The sequence below is a fragment of the Triturus cristatus genome, chromosome 1_2 (assembly GCF_964204655.1).
Source record: "Triturus cristatus chromosome 1_2, aTriCri1.1, whole genome shotgun sequence".
NCBI lineage: Eukaryota > Metazoa > Chordata > Amphibia > Caudata > Salamandridae > Triturus > Triturus cristatus.
Genome location: NC_140580.1, coordinates 240,933,886 through 240,949,224, shown reverse-complemented (window position 1 = coordinate 240,949,224; position 15,339 = coordinate 240,933,886).

The following is a 15,339-nucleotide window of genomic DNA, read 5'->3' as shown; positions in this document are numbered from 1 at the left end:
CTAAGGTCTTAGACTCGTACTCTGGCCTAATGGTTAAGGTCTTAACTCTTACTGTGACCTAATAGCTAAGGTCTTAACTCTTACTCTTGCCTAATAGTTAAGGTCTTAGACTCGTACTCTGGCCTAATGGTTAAGGTCTTAACTCTTACTCTGGCCTACTGGTTAAGGTCTTAACTCTTACCATGGCCTAATAGCTAAGGTCTTAACTCTTACTCTGGCCTAATAGCTAAGGTCTTAGACTCATACTCTGGCCTAATGGTTAAGGTCTTAACTCTTACTCTGGCCTACTGGTTAATGTCTTAACTCTTACTCTGTCCTAATAGCTAAGGTCTTAGACTCGTACTCTGGCCTAATGGTTAAGGTCTTAACTCTGACTCTGGTCTACTGGTTAAGGTCTTAACTCTTACTCTGGCCTAATAGCTAAGGTCTTATTCTCGTACTCTGGCCTAATGGTTAAGTTCTTAACTCTTACTCTGGCCGACTGGTTAAGGTCTCAACTCTCACTCTGGCATACTGGTTAAGGTCTTAACTCTTACTCTGGCCTAATAGCTAAGGTCTTAACTCTTACTCTGGCCTAATGGTTAAGGTCTTAACTCTTACTCTGGCCTAATAGCTAAGGTCTTAACTCTTACTCTGGCCTAATAGCTAAGGTCTTAGACTCGTACTCTGGACTAATGATTAAGGTCTTAACTCTTACTCTGGCCTAATAGCTAAGGTCTTAGACTCGTACTCTGGCCTAATGGTTAAGGTCTTAACTCTTATTCTGGCCTAATAGCTAAGGTCTTAACTCTTACTCTGGCCTAATAGCTAAGGTCTTAGACTCGTACTCTGGCCTAATGGTTAAGGTCTTAACTCTTACTCTGGCCTAATAGCTAAGGTCTTAGACTCGTACTCTGGCCTAATAGCTAAGGTCTTAGACTCGTACTCTGGCCTACTGGTTAAGGTCTTAACTCTTACTCTGGCCTAATAGCTAAGGTCTTAGACGCGTACTCTGGCCTAATAGCTAAGGTCTTAGACTCGTACTCTGGCCTACTGGTTAAGGTCTTAACTCTTACTCTGGCCTAATAGCTACGGTCTTAACTCTTACTCTGCCCTAATAGCTAAGGTCTTAGACTCGTACTCTGGCCTAATGGTTAAGGTCTTAACTCTTACTGTTACCTAATAGCTAAGGTCTTAACTCTTACTCTTGCCTAATAGTTAAGGTCTTAGACTCGTACTCTGGCCTAATGGTTAAGGTCTTAGACTCGTACTCTGGCCTACTGGTTAAGGTCATAACTCTTACTCTGGCCTAATAGCTAATGTCTTAGACTCGTACTCTGGCCTAATGGTTAAGGTCTTAACTCTTACTCTGGCCTACTGGTTAAGGTCTTAACTCTTACTCTGGCATAATAGCTAAGGTCTAGACTCGTACTCTGGCCTAATGGTTAAGGTCTTAACTCTTACTCTGGCCTACTGGTTAAGGTCTTAGCTATTTCTCTGGCCTACTGGTTAAGGTCCTAACCCTTATTCTGGCCTAATAGCTAAGGTCTTAACTCTTACTCTGGCCTAATAGCTAAGGTCTTAACTCTTACTCTGGCCTAATAGCTAAGGTCTTAGACTCGTACTCTGGCCTAATGGTTAAGGTCTTAACTCTTACTCTGGCATAATAGCTAAGGTCTTAGACTCGTACTCTGGCCTAATAGCTAAGGTCTTAGACTCGTACTCTGGCCTACTGGTTAAGGTCTTAACTCTTACTCTGGCCTAATAGCTAAGGTCTTAGACTCGCACTCTGGCCTAATAGCTAAGGTCTTAGACTCGTACTCTGGCCTACTGGTTAAGGTCTTAACTCTTACTCTGGCCTAATAGCTAAGGTCTTAACTCTTACTCTGGCCTAATAGCTAAGGTCTTAGACTCGTACTCTGGCCTACTGGTTAAGTTCTTAACTCTTACTCTGTCCTACTGTTTAAGTTCTAAACCCTTACTCTGGCCTAATAGCTAAGGTCTTTGACGCGTACTCTGGCCTAATGGTTAAGGTCATAACTCTTACTCTGGCCTAATAGCTACGGTCTTAACTCTTACTCTGCCCTAATAGCTAAGGTCTTAGACTCGTACTCTGGCCTAATGGTTAAGGTCTTAACTCTTACTCTGGCCTAATAGCTAAGGTCTAGACTCGTACTCTGGCCTAATGGTTAAGGTCTTAACTCTTACTCTGGCCTACTGGTTAAGGTCTTAGCTATTTCTCTGGCCTACTGGTTAAGGTCTTAACCCTTACTCTGGCCTAATAGCTAAGGTCTTAACTCTTACTCTGGCCTAATAGCTAAGGTCTTAACTCTTACTCTGGCCTAATTGCTAAGGTCTTAGACTCGTACTCTGGCCTACTGGTTAAGGTCTTAACTCTTACTCTGGCCTAATAGCTAAGGTCTTAGACTCGTACTCTGGCCTAATTGCTAAGGTCTTAGACTCGTACTCTGGCCTACTGGTTAAGGTCTTAACTCTTACTCTGGCCTAATAGCTAAGGTCTTAGACTCGTACTCTGGCCTAATAGCTAAGGTCTTAGACTCGTACTCTGGCCTACTGGTTAAGGTCTTAACTCTTACTCTGGCCTAATAGCTAAGGTCTTAACTCTTACTCTGGCCTAATAGCTAAGGTCTTAGACTCGTACTCTGGCCTACTGGTTAAGTTCTTAACTCTTACTCTGTCCTACTGTTTAAGGTCTAAACCCTTACTCTGGCCTAATAGCTAAGGTCTTTGACGCGTACTCTGGCCTAATGGTTAAGGTCATAACTCTTACTCTGGCCTAATAGCTACGGTCTTAACTCTTACTCTGCCCTAATAGCTAAGGTCTTAGACTCGTACTCTGGCCTAATAGCTAAGGTCTTAACTCTTACTCTTGCCTAATGGTTAAGGTCTTAGACTCGTACTCTGGCCTAATGGTTAAGGTCTTAACTCTTACTCTGGCCTACTGGTTAAGGTCTTAACTCTTACTCTGGCCTAATAGCTAAGGTCTTAACTCTTACTCTGGCCTAATGGTTAAGGTCTTAGACTCGTACTCTGGCCTAATGGTTAAGGTCTTAACTCTTACTCTGGCCTACTGGTTAAGGTCTTAACTCTTACTCTGTCCTAATAGCTAAGGTCTTAGTCTCGTACTCTGGCCTAATGGTTAAGGTCTTAACTCTGACTCTGGCCTACTGGTTAAGGTCTTAACTCTTACTCTGGCCTAATAGCTAAGATCTTAGACTCGTACTCTGGCCTAATGGTTAAGGTCTTAACTCTTACTCTGGCCTAAAAGCTAAGGTCTTAACTCTTACTCTGGCCTAATAGCTAAGGTCTTAGACTCGTACTATGGCCTACAGGTGAACGTCTTAACTCTTACTCCGGCTTACTGGTTAAGGTCTTAACTCTTACTCTGGCCAAATAGCTAAGGTCTTAGACTTGTACTCTGGCCTACTGGTTAAGGTCTCAACTCTTACTCTGGCCTTATAGCTAAGGTCTTAACTCTTACTCTGGCCTAATAGCTAAGGTCTTAGACTCGTACTCTGGCCTAATGGTTAAGGTCTTAACTCTTACTCTGGCCTACTGGTTAAGGTCTTAACTCTTACTCTGGCCTAATAGCTAAGGTCTTAACTCTTACTCTGGCCTAATAGCTAAGGTCTTAGACTCGTACTCTGGCCTAATGGTTAAGGTCTTGACTCTTACTCTGGCCTACTGGTTAAGGTCTTAGCTCTTACTCTGTCCTAATAGCTAAGGTCTTAGACTCGTACTCTGGCCTAATGGTTAAGGTCTTAACTCTTACTCTGGCCTACTGGTTAAGGTCTTAACTCTTACTTTGGCCTAATAGCTAAGGTCTTAGACTCGTACTCTGGCTTAATGGTTAAGGTCTTAACTCGTACTCTGGCCTACTGGTTAAGGTCTTAACTCTTACTCTGGCCTAATAGCTAAGGTCTTAACTCTTACTCTGGCCTAGTAGCTAATGTCTTAGACTCAAACTCTGGCCTAATGGTTATGTAATGTAATGTAATGTAATGTAAAAATTACTTATAAAGCGCAGCATACACCGGACGGTTTCTTGGCGCTGTTCACTATATTCGGTGGGAGGCAGAGGGGGGTGAGAAAAGCCTATGAATAGGCACTGCGGAAGAGGTGGGTTTTAAGGAGAGACCTAAATTGAAGATGGGAGCAAGAGAGTCTAAGTTCCAATGGGAGAGAGTTCCAAAATGAGGGGGCCAGAAAAGAAAATCTAAGACCTCCATGTTTTTTGCGCCTGTATCTGGGTGCCTGGAGGAGTGCTTGGTCAGAGGATCGGAGGTGCCTGGAGGGAACATAGCGATGTAGGAGGGAAGAGATGAAGGAAGGGCCGATGCCGGCCAAAGATTTATGAGTCAGACAGCCAAGTTTGAACTTGCAGCGCTCTGATACAGGAAGCCAATGAAGGGTTTTGAGCAGGGGGTGGACGTGATGATGTTTAGGTTGATGATAAATTAGGCGAGCTGCCTGGTTTTGTATCAACTGCAATCGTTTGATCTGATATTGAGGGATTCCTACATACAAAGCGTTAGCGTAGTCGATCCGAGAGATGACTAGGGCCAGCAATGCCAGAGTGAGGGCTTCGGTGGTCAGGAAGTGGGCTATTTTTCGGATCTTCCTAAGCTGAAAAAAGCAAGAGGACACAGTGGCATTGACCTGATGTTTCATAGAGAGATCGTGGGAGATGTAAACCCCTAGGCTTTTCACTTTGTCAGCAGGGTGGGGGGGGGCCAAGTGAGAGGGGCCAGAAGGTGGAGTTCCAAGGGTTGGATGGGCCTCCGACAAGAACAAGCTCCGTCTTGTCGGGATTAAGTTTGAGATGGTGGGTGCCCATCCAATTGCTGATATGGCAGAGGGTGGATTGGAAATTTTGAACCGCATCGTCAGAGGAGTCAAGGTTGAAGACAAGCTGAATGTCGTCTGCATAATTAAATGCAGAGACATTCCAACCCCGGAGGGAACGGATCAGGGGGGTGAGATACAGGTTAAAAAGTAGTGGTGACAAGGACGAACCCTGTGGAACACCGCAGGTAAGCATCCTCCTGTCAGCCGAAAACTGGGAGAGTCGGACAGATTGGTGGCGGTCCGTCAGAAAGGAACGGACCCAGTTAAGTGCCGTCCCACCGATGCCCGCTTCTCTGACACGGTCGACCAAGATGGTGTGGTCGACCGTGTCAAAGGCAGCCGACAGATCCAGAAGGACCAAGGCTTGGCTGATGTTGGAGTCGGCGCCTCTACGGAGTTCCTCCATGACAGAGAGGATAACCGCCTCGGTCGAGTGTGCAGGTCTAAACCCGGCTTGCTGGGAATCAAGGAAGTTAGAGACTTCGATGAAGGAACTGAGGACGCTGGTCACGTGAGACTCAACTACCTTACTCAAGTAAGGGAGCAGGGAAATGGGGCGGAAATTGCCCAGAACCCCGGGATCAGCGTTGGGTTTTTTTAATATAGGAACCACCTCAGCGTTCTTAAACTGGCTGGGAACCTGACCGAGCAGTAGAGAGTTGTTCAGGAGGGCCAGCGGAGGGGCGGGGCAAGCCGAGAAGGCGGCCCGGAGAATCGTAGGAGGGCAACAATCTGTGGGGGAACCAGATGAAATTTTATTAAGTAGGGAGAGAAAGTCTTCCTCTGGTATGGGGGGGAGCTGAGTGAGGGAGTGGGGGTTAAAGGAGGGGGTGACCTCAGAGAGGGCCGTCGCCGGCGGTCCGGAAGATATACTGTTTTTGATTTTACTGATTTTTTCTATAAAGAAACAGTTGAGGGAGTCGCAGAGGGCCTGGGACGGAAGGGGTTTGATAGTCACCCTATCCGGATGTGAAAGCTCTTCCACAATGGCAAAAATTTCTTTGGATTTTTGCACAGAGTTGAGAATTTTTGAGGAGAAGTAGGTGGTTTTAGCTGCTGAAATAGCCTGTTTGTATTCTCCAGATAGTTTTAGAAAATGAAGTTTCTCTAAAGGATCGTAGTTTCTACGCCAATGACGTTCAGCTTGGCGAAGTCCCAGTTTAAGGGATTTGAGGCTATCTGAGAACCACCGATGTGCGTCATGGGGACGCTTGGCTCTGACTAGTTTGAGGGGAGCGACCTTGTCGCTGGCAATTTCTAACCATTCAGTTAATGCAGCTTCTTGAGATTCTATGGAGCCTAGGCAGGACGGAGCCGAGGAAATTAGAGAGGTGAGGATGCGATTGTGGTCTGCTTTATTCCAGTTGCGAGCCAGAAGGCTAGGGCCTCGGCTGTGAGGGGGTGGTGGAGGGATCAGAAGACAAAAAGAAATTAGAAAGTGGTCAGACCAGTGACAAGGTAATATCGTGAGCGAATTGATTTCCAAATTATAGGTCCACACCTGGTCTAGGATGTGGCCTTTAGAGTGGGTGGCTGTATGAATATGTTGAGAGCCATTAAGCCCACTTAGCAGGTCAGTAAAAGCCAAGGAATAAGGGCTTTCATTTACATCTGATGGCCAGTAGTTAAAGTCACCTAGGACCAGGATTTTAGAATTGTTGATTGTGAGCTGAGAGAGTAGATCACCAAAAAGGGAGGAAAAGTTAGGCATGGGTTGAGGGGGGCGGTATGCCAAAACACAGGTGACAGGGGACACCGAGGAATCAAATCTGATTGCCAGGCAGTCAACCTGGGGGATGGTGAGTAGAGAAAGGGAGCTGAACCTGAGAGGAGATTTGATAATAGCGGCTACGCCGCCTCCTGGTTTGCCAGCCGGCCGGTTGGCTTGGAGAATGTAATAACCCGGTGGAATGGCTGCCAAGATGTCGGGGGTGGAGTCGTCATTCAGCCAAGTCTCCGTTAGAAGAAGAATGTCAGGTCGGTCTGAATCCAGGAGGTGGTGAATGTCAGATTGATGTCTGACAAGCGACCGGGTGTTAAGATACATGATTGCTAGTTCCAAATTAGCAGATGCTTGAGCGGGCAGGGGTTTAGAAGGGGGGGGAGTGATTTTGTATTCAGGGGTGAGGGAGGATGGGAGGGTCCTGATTTCGGGGAAAGACGTGCGGGCTTGGTATACACCAAGCTGTAGTAGGTTATGATGGCTGGCGGATTCCAGCGGCCAGGGTGAGTGTAGAGCAGTTAGGTCCCTGGGGCCATAGGATGTGAATTGGGCAGAGTGGCAGGCTCCAGGCCCCGGCCGGCCGCGGACGGGCGCAGACGGGCTTGCCTTAGGCGCGCCTTCGGCGCCCAATCGTCGCGCCCGCTGCGCTTCCGGTAGGGGCACATCCTATGTACTGGTAGGGGAAGGGTTGGAAAAGGGGCGTGGCCAGCGCCGGTGGGCGTGTCCCGGAAAGTGCGGCAATGGCGGCAAATGTAAATACAAACACCTCGCCCGCACCAGCGCTAAATCCGCTGTGCAGGGGTGTCCGGAATCAAGTCAAATGCGCAAAGAGCAGGTGAGCATAAAGTTTTAAAAGCACAAGTTTCAAGTTTCAAGCAGTTTTAAAAACATAGACAGTTCGTGGCTCCCGGCTGTGCCTCAGGAGAAATGCGTGAACAGAGCAGCGCAAGTGATCTGCGCTTAAATAGGCTTTTGGCGAAAAGGGGCGTGGCCAGCGCCGGTGGGCGTGTCCCGGAAAGTGCGGCAATGGCGGCAAATGTAAATACAAACACCTCACCCGCACCAGCGCTAAATCCGCTGTGCAGGGGTGTCCGGAATCAAGTCAAATGCGCAAAGAGCAGGTGAGCATAAAGTTTTAAAAGCACAAGTTTCAAGTTTCAAGCAGTTTTAAAAACATAGACAGTTCGTGGCTCCCGGCTGTGCCTCAGGAGAAATGCGTGAACAGAGCAGCGCTAGTGATCTGCGCTTAAATAGGCTTTTGGCGAAAAGGGGCGTGGCCAGCGCCGGTGGGCGTGTCCCGGAAAGTGCGGCAATGGCGGCAAATGTAAATACAAACACCTCGCCCGCACCAGCGCTAAATCCGCTGTGCAGGGGTGTCCGGAATCAAGTCAAATGCGCAAAGAGCAGGTGAGCATAAAGTTTTAAAAGCACAAGTTTCAAGTTTCAAGCAGTTTTAAAAACATAGACAGTTCGTGGCTCCCGGCTGTGCCTCAGGAGAAATGCGTGAATGGTTAAGGTCTTAACTCTTACTCTGGCCTAATAGCTAATGTCTTAGACTCGTACTCTGGCCTAATGGTTAAGGTCTTAACTCTTACTCTGGCCTACTGATTAAGGTCTTAGATCTTTCTCTGGCCTACTGGTTAAGGTCTTAACCCTTACTCTGCCCTAATAGCTAAGGTCTTTGACTCGTACTCTGGCCTAATAGCTAAGGTCTTAGACTCGTACCATGGCCTAATGGTTAAGGTCATAACTCTTACTCTGGCCTAATAGCTACGGTCTTAACTCTTACTCTGCCCTAATAGCTAAGGTCTTAGACTCGTACTCTGGCCTAATGGTTAAGGTCTTAACTCTTACTGTGACCTAATAGCTAAGGTCTTAACTCTTACTCTTGCCTAATAGTTAAGGTCTTAGACTCGTACTCTGGCCTAATGGTTAAGGTCTTAACTCTTACTCTGGCCTACTGGTTAAGGTCTTAACTCTTACTCTGGCCTAATAGCTAAGGTCTTAACTCTTACTCTGGCCTAATAGCTAAGGTCTTAGACTCATAGTCTGGCCTAATGGTTAAGGTCTTAACTCTTATTCTGGCCTACTGGTTAAGGTCTTAACTCTTACTCTGTCCTAATAGCTAAGGTCTTAGACTCGTACTCTGGCCTAATGGTTAAGGTCTTAACTCTGACTCTGGCCTACTGGTTAAGGTCTTAACTCTTACTCTGGCCTAATAGCTAAGGTCTTATTCTCGTACTCTGGCCTAATGGTTAAGTTCTTAACTCTTACTCTGGCCGACTGGTTAAGGTCTCAACTCTCACTCTGGCATACTGGTTAAGGTCTTAACTCTTACTCTGGCCTAATAGCTAAGGTCTTAACTCTTACTCTGGCCTAATGGTTAAGGTCTTAACTCTTACTCTGGCCTAATAGCTAAGGTCTTAACTCTTACTCTGGCCTAATAGCTAAGGTCTTAGACTCGTACTCTGGCCTAATGGTTAAGGTCTTAACTCTTACTCTGGCCTAATAGCTAAGGTCTTAGACTTGTACTCTGGCCTAATAGCTAAGGTCTTAGACTCGTACTCTGGCCTACTGGTTAAGGTCTTAACTCTTACTCTGGCCTAATAGCTAAGGTCTTAGACTCGCACTCTGGCCTAATAGCTAAGGTCTTAGACTCGTACTCTGGCCTACTGGTTAAGGTCTTAACTCTTACTCTGTCCTAATAGCTAAGGTCTTAGACTCGTACTCTGGCCTAATAGCTAAGGTCTTAGACACGTACTCTGGCCCACTGTTTAAGGTCTTAACTCTTACTTTGGCCTAATAGCTAAGGTCTTAGACTCGTACTCTGGCCTAATGATTAAGGTCTTAACTCTTACTCTGGTCTAATAGCTAAGGTCTTAGACTCGTACTCTGGCCTAATGGTATGGTCTTAACTCTAACTCTGGCCTTATAGCTAAGGTCTTAACCCTTACTCTGGCCTAATAGCTAATGTCTTAGACTCGTACTCTGGCCTAATGGGTAAGGTCTTAACTCTTACTCTGGCCTACTGGTTAAGGTCTTAACTCTTACTCTGGCCTAATAGCTAAGGTCTTAGACTCGTACTCTGGCCTAATGGTTAAGTTCTTAACTCTTACTCTGGCCTACTGATTAAGGTTTTAGCTCTTTCTCTGGCCTACTGGTTAAGGTCTTAACTCTTACTCTGGCCTAATAGTTAAGGTCTTAACTCTTACTCTGGCCTAATAGCTAAGGTCTTAACTCTTACTCTGGCCTAATAGCTAAGGTCTTAGACTCGTACTCTGGCCTAATGGTTAAGGTCTTAGACTCGTACTATGGCCTAATGGTTAAGGCCTTAACTCTTAATCTGGCCTAATAGCTAAGGTCTTAGACTCGTACTCTGGCCTAATGGTTAAGGTCTTAACTCTTACTCTTGCCTAATAGCTAAGGTCTTAGACTCTTACTCTGGCCTAATAGTTAAGGTCTTAGACTCGTACTATGGCCTAATGGTTAAGGCCTTAACTCTTAATCTGGCCTAATAGCTAAGGTCTTAGACTCGTACTCTGGCCTAATGGTTAAGGTCTTAACTCTTACTCTTGCCTAATAGCTAAGGTCTTAGACTCGTACTCTGGCCTAATAGCTAAGGTCTTAACTCTTACTCTGGCCTAATAGCTAAGGTCTTAGACTCGTACTCTGGCCTACTGGTTAAGGTCTTAACTCTTACTCTGGCCTACTGGTTAAGGTCTTAACCCTTACTCTGGCCTAATAGCTAAGGTCTTTGACGCGTACTCTGGCCTAATAGCTAAGGTCTTAGACTCGTACTCTGGCCTAATGGTTAAGGTCATAACTCTTACTCTGGCCTAATAGCTACGGTCTTAACTCTTACTCTGCCCTAATAGCTAAGGTCTTAGACTCGTACTCTGGCCTAATGGTTAAGGTCTTAACTCTTACTGTGACCTAATAGCTAAGGTCTTAACTCATACTCTTGCCTAATAGTTAAGGTCTTAGACTCGTACTCTGGCCTAATGGTTAAGGTCTTAACTCTTACTCTGGCCTACTGGTTAAGGTCTTAACTCTTACTCTGGCCTAATAGCTAAGGTCTTAACTCTTACTCTGGCCTAATAGCTAAGGTCTTAGACTCGTACTCTGGCCTAATGGTTAAGGTCTTAACTCTTACTCTGGCCTACTGGTTAAGGTCTTAACTCTTACTCTGGCCTAATAGCTAAGGTCTTAGACTCATACTCTGGCCTAATGGTTAAGGTCTTAACTCTTACTCTGGCCTAATAGCTAAGGTCTTAGACTCGTACTCTGGCATAATGGTTAAGGTCTTAACTCTAACTCTGGCCTACTGGTTAAGGTCTTAACTCTTACTCTGTCCTAATAGCTAAGGTCTTAGACTCGTACTCTGGCCTAATGGTTAAGGTCTTAAATCTGACTCTGGCCTACTGGTTAAGGTCTTAACTCTTACTCTGGCCTAATAGCTAAGGTCTTAGACTCATACTCTGGCCTAATGGTTAAGGTCTTAACTCTTACTCTGGCCTACTGGTTAAGGTATTAACTCTTACTCTGGCCTAATAGCTAAGGTCTTAAATCTTACTCTGGCCTAATAGCTAAGGTCTTAGACTCATACTCTGGCCTAATGGTTAAGGTCTTAACTCTTACTCTGCCCTAATAGCTAAGGTCTTAGACTCGTACTCTGGCCTAATGGTTAAGGTCTTAACTCTTACTGTGACCTAATAGCTAAGGTCTTAACTCTTACTCTTGCCTAATGGTTAAGGTCTTAGACTCGTACTCTGGCCTAATGGTTGAGGTCTTAACTCTTACTCTGGCCTAATAGCTAAGGTCTTAGACTCGTACTCTGGCCTAATGGTTAAGGTCTTAACTCTTACTCTGGCCTAATAGTTAAGGTCTTAACTCTTACTCTGGCCTAATAGCTAAGGTCTTAGACTCGTACTATGGCCTACAGGTTAAGGTCTTAACTCTTACTCTGGCCTACTGGTTAAGGTCTTAATTCTTACTCTGGCCTAATAGCTAAGGTCTTAGATTCGTACTCTGGCCTAATAGCTAAGGTCTTAGACTCGTACTCTGGCCTAATGGTTATAGTCTTAACTCTTACTCTGGCCTACTGGTTAAGGTCTTAACTCTTACTCTGGCCTAATTGCTAAGGTCTTAACTATTACTCTGGCCTAATAGCTAAGGTCTTAGACTCGTACTCTGGCATACTAGTTAAGGTCTTAACTCTTACTCTGGCCTACTGGTTAAGGTCTTAACTCTTACTCTGGCCTAATAGCTAAGGTCTTAGACTCGTACTCTGGCCTAATGGTTAAGGTCTTAACTCTTACTCTGGCCTAATAGCTAAGTTCTTAACTCTTACTCAGGCCTAATAGCTAAGGTCTTAGACTCATACTCTGGCCTACTGGTTAAGGTCTTAACTCTTACTCTGGCCTACTGGTTAAGGTTTTAACTCTTACTCTGGCCTAATAGCTAAGGTCTTAGACTCATACTCTGGCCTAATGGTTAAGGTCTTAACTCTTACTCTGGCCTAATAGCTAAGGTCTTAACTCTTACTCTGGCCTAATAGCTAAGGTCTGAGACTCATACTCTGGCCTAATGGTTAAGGTCTTAACTCTTACTCTGGCCTACTGGTTAAGGTCTTAACTCTTACTCTGTCCTAATAGCTAAGGTCTTAGACTCGTACTCTGGCCTAATGGTTAAGGTCTTAACTCTGACTCTGGCCTACTGGTTAAGGTCTTAACTCTTACTCTGGCCTAATAGCTAAGGTCTTATTCTCGTACTCTGGCCTAATGGTTAAGTTCTTAACTCTTACTCTGGCCGACTGGTTAAGGTCTCAACTCTCACTCTGGCATACTGGTTAAGGTCTTAACTCTTACTCTGGCCTAATAGCTAAGGTCTTAACTCTTACTCTGGCCTAATGGTTAAGGTCTTAACTCTTACTCTGGCCTAATAGCTAAGGTCTTAACTCTTACTCTGGCCTAATAGCTAAGGTCTTAGACTCGTACTCTGGCCTAATGGTTAAGGTCTTAACTCTTACTCTGGCCTAATAGCTAAGGTCTTAGACTTGTACTCTGGCCTAATAGCTAAGGTCTTAGACTCGTACTCTGGCCTACTGGTTAAGGTCTTAACTCTTACTCTGGCCTAATAGCTAAGGTCTTAGACTCGCACTCTGGCCTAATAGCTAAGGTCTTAGACTCGTACTCTGGCCTACTGGTTAAGGTCTTAACTCTTACTCTGTCCTAATAGCTAAGGTCTTAGACTCGTACTCTGGCCTAATAGCTAAGGTCTTAGACACGTACTCTGGCCTACTGTTTAAGGTCTTAACTCTAACTTTGGCCTAATAGCTAAGGTCTTAGACTCGTACTCTGGCCTAATGATTAAGGTCTTAACTCTTACTCTGGTCTAATAGCTAAGGTCTTAGACTCGTACTCTGGCCTAATGGTATGGTCTTAACTCTAACTCTGGCCTTATAGCTAAGGTCTTAACCCTTACTCTGGCCTAATAGCTAATGTCTTAGACTCGTACTCTGGCCTAATGGGTAAGGTCTTAACTCTTACTCTGGCCTACTGGTTAAGGTCTTAACTCTTACTCTGGCCTAATAGCTAAGGTCTTAGACTCGTACTCTGGCCTAATGGGTAAGTTCTTAACTCGTACTCTGGCCTACTGATTAAGGTTTTAGCTCTTTCTCTGGCCTACTGCTTAAGGTCTTAACTCTTACTCTGGCCTAATTGCTAAGGTCTTAACTATTACTCTGGCCTAATAGCTAAGGTCTTAGACTCGTACTCTGGCATACTAGTTAAGGTCTTAACTCTTACTCTGGCCTACTGGTTAAGGTCTTAACTCTTACTCTGGCCTAATAGCTAAGGTCTTAGACTCGTACTCTGGCCTAATGGTTAAGGTCTTAACTCTTACTCTGGCCTAATAGCTAAGTTCTTAACTCTTACTCTGGCCTAATAGCTAAGGTCTTAGACTCATACTCTGGCCTACTGGTTAAGGTTTTAACTCTTACTCTGGCCTAATAGCTAATGTCTTAGACTCATACTCTGTCCTAATGGTTAAGGTCTTAGACTCATACTCTGGCCTAATGGTTAAGGTCTTAACTCTTACTCTGGCCTAATAGCTAAGGTCTTAGACTCGTACTCTGGCCTAATAGTTAAGGTCTTAACTCTTACTCTGCCCTAATAGCTAAGGTCTTAGACTCATACTCTGGCCTAATGGTTAAGGTCTTAACTCTTACTGTGACCTAATAGCTAAGGTCTTAACTCTTACTCTGGCCTAATAGCTAAGGTCTTAGACTAGTACTCTGGCCTACTGGTTAAGGTCTCAACTCTTACTCTGGCCTAATAGCTAATGTCTTAGACTCGTACTCTGGCCTAATGGTTAAGGTCTTAACTCTTAATCTGGCCTACTGGTTAAGGTCTTAGCTCTTTGTCTGGCCTACTGGTTAAGGTCTTAACCCTTACTCTGGTCTAATAGCTAAGGTCTTAGCTCTTACTCTGGCCTAATAGCTAAGGTTCTAGACTCGTACTCTGGCCTAATAGTTAAGGTCTTAACTCTTACTCTGGCCTAATAGATAAGGTCTTAGACTCGAACTCTGGCCTAATAGCTAAGGTCTTAGACTCGTACTCTGGCCTAATAGCTAAGGTCTTAGACTCGTACTCTGGCCTACTGGTTAAGGTCTTAACTCTTACTCTGGCCTAATAGCTAAGGTCTTAGACTCGTACTCTGGCCTAATAGCTAAGGTCTTAGACTCGTACTCTGGTCTACTGGTTAAGGTCTTAACTCTTACTCTGGCCTAATAGCTAAGGTCTTAGACTCGTACTCTGGCCTAATTGCTAAGGTCTTAGACTTGTACTCTGGCCTACTGGTTAAGGTCTTAACTCTTACTCTGGCCTAATAGCTAAGGTATAAGACTCGTACTCTGGCCTAATAGCTAAGGTCTTAGACCCGTACTCTGGCCTACTGGTTAATGTCTTAACTCTTACTCTGGCCTAATGGCTAAGGTCTTAGACTCGTACTCTGGCCTAATGATTAAGGTCTTAACTCTTACTCTGGCCTAATAGCTAAGGTCTTAGACTCGTACTCTGGCCTAATGGTTAAGGTCTTAACTCTTATTCTGGCCTAATAGCTAAGGTCTTAACTCTTACTCTGGCCTAATAGCTAAGGTCTTAGACTCGTACTCTGTCCTAAAGGTTAAGGTCTTAACTCTTACTCTGGCCTAATAGTTAAGGTCTTAGACTCGTACTGAGGCCTAATGGTTAAGGTCTTAACTCTTACTCTGGCCTACTGGTTATGGTCTTAACTCTTACTCTGGCCTAATAGCTAAGGTCTTAGACTCGTACTCTGGCCTAATAGCTAAGGTCTTAGACTCGTACTCTGGCCTAATGGTTAAGGTCTTAACTCTTACTCTGGCCTACTGGTTAAGGTCTTAACTCTTACTCTGGCCTAACAGCTAAAGTCTTAGACTTGTACTCTGGCCTAATGGTTAAGGTCTTAACTCTTACTCTGGCCTAATAGCTAAGGTCTTAACTTTTACTCTGGCCTAATAGCTAAGGTCTTAGACTCGTACTCTGGCCTAATGGTTAAGGTCTTAACTCTTACTGTGACCTAATAGCTAAGGTCTTAACTCTTACTCTTGCTTAATGGTTAAGGTCTTAGACTCGTACTCTGGCCTAATGGTTAAGGTCTTAACTCTTACTCTGGCCTACTGGTTAAGGTCTTAACTCTTACTCTGGCCTAATAGCTAAGCTCTTAACTCTTACTCTGGCCTAATAGCT